The following is a 4832-nucleotide window of genomic DNA, read 5'->3' on the forward strand; positions in this document are numbered from 1 at the left end:
TCAAAGCTAGAAGAAAAACTCGAAGTCAATTTACAGGAATACGCGAAGTCGACAATTTTTGACAATTTTTTTGTGCCCTTTTTTGTGTTGAATTTAACAATATGTATCAAAATCTATGCTTATAAATACCAAAACCTGCGAGTTAACCCGTGCCCGGCCCGTGAAAACCCGAAGCCGGCTCGTCTTGTTTCAAAACAAGCCGGGTTCGGGTTGGAGAAATGTCGGCTTGTGAGTAAACGAGTTAACCCGTCCCGGCCCATGAACCCGCGGGCACAACCCGTAACCCGTGAAGAAATTAGCTCTCAATTAATGTAAATTCTAACTTCACGGAGCATAAAACAATCTTCATCATATTCTTGTCACAGAACTCTAATTCCAAACCACTAACAATAACCCACTTTCTCCAATTCATCTTCATCACCATCTGTAATACAACTTCATCCAACCAAGAATTCAAACCTAAAACTATTTAGGTACCAATATTTCCATGTCTGCATCACTCCAACACTATTTCACAATCACAATGCTCATTCAACATCATCACTAGATTCACTACCCATGATTCAATCTCCACCTCTACCAGCAACGTCTTCTTTATAATCATTTAGAGATTAACTCAGGAACTCTAATTCCTAATTGGGGAAGAACAACAAGAACCCTAATTCTTAGAATCAAAATTAATCCTATACAATCATCTCTACCTTAATCAATAACAAACCCAAGAAATATTATACCAAAACAAATTCAATTTCATAAAATCAATCAAAACTGAAACCCCAAATTTACCTGGTTTTGATTCTTCATCAGAACAATCTCAAATCGATAATTCAACATCCAAAATATTCAACAAAACAAACCCATCCTGTAGTTCCGTTTAAATCTTCTTAATCGTTTCTCGTATCGAATTCCAAACAATTAACAGAAACCCTAATTCTACTTCTCTGTTTCATCATCTCGAGCAGAACTATATCAATCCCCTGACTCTCCTCCTTAGAGATTCACCACTACAACAACACCTCCAACATATAATCGTTTCATCAAACACTTCTCTCAATCGATCTCTCAAAAACTCTCAGAATCGCTCGGAAAAGAACTCAAGAAAAACGAAGATGAAGAAGAAATAAGAAAAAAGAAGAATAAGAGAGAAGAAGAGAAGGGATACGACTCTCAAAGATAGTTAGGAAACCCAAATTGGTCATTCAGTTCCTTGTACCACGTACAAACAAATGATTGGATAACCCGGGCGGGCTAACCCGTGAACCCGCAAGTTAAACCCGTTACGGGCATGGGTTGAAGAAATGATAACCCGTGTAAAATTTCAACCCGCGGGTTTCAACCCGTATTAACCCGAACCCGTGGAACCCGCAACGGGCAAGCCCTGGACCGCCCGTTTTCCAGCTCTAGCTCTCACGTTGAACGGTAAGGAAACCCTCGCTTCCTATTGGCCGAAATAGGTCTTTTTTGAGTTTTGTGAAACGAGCGTTTTGGTGAGGACACTTGGCAACGTATGATTGGTTTAAAAAGAATTGGAAAAGATTAAAAAAAGAACCCAAATTCAATTTGGAATTCATGAAATGACAATACTTATGTGAGGACACTTGGCAACGCATGATTGGTTCAAAAATTACAAACTTAAAAGGAAACCATAACTTACCGTGTTTGGAATTTTATGGTAGTCCAAATTCAATTTGAATATTGAGTAATTACTATATTAGGACTATATTTTCCAAATTAATATATAAAGGGGGAAAAATCCATATATTTTATGCAAAAATAAAAAATAAATAAAATATGCACATATCCTCCACCTGTATAATGTATTTTCCCCGCCACACCAAATCCAAAAATACATCTCTTTTCCCGCGCGCACTAAATAAAAAATGCATTGCCACGGGGCGGGGCAAATCCCTGTGCACACCAAATTAAAAGGAATGAACAAATAAAATTTGCGCATATTTTCCACCTATTTAATGTAATTGCCCGCCACACCAAATCAAAAATACACCTCCACGGTGCGGGGCGAAGCCCGTGCACACCAAATCAAAAATACATCTCCATGGGATGGGCAAAGCCCCGCGCTCGCCAAATCAAAAAGACATCGCCACGGGGCTAGGCGAAGCCCCGCGCTCGCCAAATCAAAAATACATCTCCATGGAGCGGGGAGGGGCGAAGCCCCGTGCTCTCCAAACCAAAAATACATCGCTACGGGGTGGGACGACCCCCCCCCCCCCCCCCCCCCCCCCCCCCCCCCACACACACACACCAAGTTAAAAGAAAAAATATGCCTGGTGCGTAGAACGGGAACAAATCTAGTATATATATATATACTAGGGCTTAACCCGTGCCGTAACGGGAAATAGTTTTGATATTCAAAAAGGTGACGGCCATGAAAATGATTAGTTACCTTTTTGTTTTTCTTAAGCATGTTATTTCTATTTAGTATTCAGCCAGACTAACAATGTTGTCCCAACTTGAAAATTAAAAATAAAATAAAATAGATATTATCTCGTTTATTATTTCGTCCAACCAAAATTTTAAATTTCAAAGAAAATATTTTCTCTAATAATAAATATGCCTAACCTGCCAACCCAATTCCATGACATTTATGAACTCATGGGTTCCAAAATTAATGATAACTAAGGCTCTATGGCGTGAAGCAGAGACCCATAATATTTTCCCTACTATAAACTATTCTTGTTATGCAAATGTGAGAGTTTTATAAAATTAGAGAACTCTTGGATATTGGAAGACTGAGATATACATGTGTGAGATGAAAAATAAACTTCTAAAAGTAAATTAGAACATGTGCAACATCATTCCTCAATCATATTGATAACATAAAATGATAGCACAAAATTGAACAAATTGATGGATAAATTTTTGTTGCATCAACTATGCTAAGTAGTGCATGAGTGGCGTTGTCACATCTAGTGTTACTCAAGTAATTTGTAACACTAAAGAACATATATAGTCATATTGATGTCTGTGTCGATATAAATTGAACTAACCATTTGAAGAAATATCATTCGTTTCGGAAAAAAATCCGACACAAACTTATATCACCTTCAATTTGTAGAAAATACATAAGGTTTAACCAGCCTTGAGATTAAACAAATACCTCAATATTGGTCAAATAATGTCTACAAATCCGAGATCATTATAGAGTGCCAATGGGTAAAAAGAAAATAATAACACCGGTGTTACAAAGAGAATACCTTATATGTATCAAATTATGTTATCTAAACATGTATTCAAATTTAAAAAATCATCAACTTAATACAAAAACATAGAAGAACCCAAGTTGAACCAATACTTGCATAAACAACACTTATAATAGAAATCCATAATATGAAAAATACCTTCAAAAATCGCCATTAGAGTTTTAATAGCATGCCTTATCAAGAATTACGATAGGACGAAATCACCAAATTAATATGTGGAAAGTTCATTGGATATGTAGCAGTTCAGAGAAGTTTACAGTGGTAGTGATGGCGCTCCATCTAATTGTTGTTCGATTGATTATTTTATTTTTTTGAGAAGGTTTCGGTTTTCCTTGGAGAAACCGAGAGGGAGCGTTTCATTGTATTCAAAATCATTTAAAAAGCCAAGCGCCAACTTAAGCACTACTTACGGGATCTCAATATGACCATAGATTTATCTATTTAAAGGAGAAATCTTGATGCTAAATATGTAATTTAGAGTAGTTATTATATAACGTGATATCCCAGTGTTTTTTATTTAAATTTTCATGTATTTTAATCAAGTTTATTTTAACATTAATAGGATCAACCACATCTTATACTTTATAGTGTTACTCGTTTTATAGCGGCACAAAATTAACATAGGATATTACTACTCAGGAATGCCCGTCAGAACCAATAAAACCACCGCATCCCTCGAAGGATATTGGGCGATTAATCGTAAATGTCATGTATAAAGTTGAACAAACTTAAGTCGTTAATTAATTTATTCTCTAATATTTTTTTTGCTATATTCTCTTTTGTATTGCAACTAATTTTATTTTAATACTAAAATCAGTGATTCACATGATCTGTTACCAAAGATAGCAGCGCACCATTTGATCTGATGTTCATAATCATTTTGTTACATATGGTTTGGTATCATTTAGTACCTACCTTTATTAATCGTGTCAAAAACAACCAACTACATCTTTCACAATACAATGCTACCGTCTTTTTTTTTTTGCTTCAGGAAAAAAAATAAAAATGAACACCCTCCTCCACAATTTCTTCCACCACCACCATTGTTAACACCCCCACCACTCACCAACACCCGCCATAGCTTTCACCACCCATTACTACTACCACCACTATTATATATTGAAATAATTTTTTCCAACAGGCAATTGGTCTAGTGGTATGATTCTCGCTTAGGGTGCGAGAGGTCCCGAGTTCAATTCTCGGATTGCCCCATAAGTGTGTTTGTCTTTGTACAAACCATAATTTTCTTTTTTTTTTGAAATAATTAATATTTTTTACTTTAATTTATTGATGGAAATATGTTATAAGCAAAAAAGAAAAGAAAAAAAAGGAAATATTTATGATGAAATGAAAAATTAATAAATTATTCATTATGAGGAATTAAAGTGTATAAACCATGACCATAGATTTATCTTCTCCCGAGACAAATCTTGGCCACTCTTTATCATGCCTAACTTGTCCAAACCTTGTCTTGTATTCTAGATATCAATCATCTTAGTACACACATGATCATAAAAAGGACCCTAATACACACGGTATCAGCAACAATCGACACACCCGTGAGCCCGTTTAATAACTGAAATTAAGAAAGGACACAAATACGTGTTCTTT

The 4832-nt window shown here is 35.7% G+C and overlaps 1 non-coding gene across 1 annotated transcript; it reads left to right on the plus strand.

Annotated features, from left to right (window-relative positions):
* Positions 1–4360: 4360 nt before the first annotated feature.
* TRNAP-AGG lies at positions 4361–4432 on the plus strand. The gene has a single exon. It is a non-coding gene; the product is annotated as a tRNA-Pro (tRNA).
* Positions 4433–4832: the final 400 nt, after the last annotated feature.

Source organism: Papaver somniferum, unplaced genomic scaffold (assembly GCF_003573695.1).
Source record: "Papaver somniferum cultivar HN1 unplaced genomic scaffold, ASM357369v1 unplaced-scaffold_117, whole genome shotgun sequence".
In the NCBI taxonomy this organism is placed as follows: domain Eukaryota; kingdom Viridiplantae; phylum Streptophyta; class Magnoliopsida; order Ranunculales; family Papaveraceae; genus Papaver; species Papaver somniferum.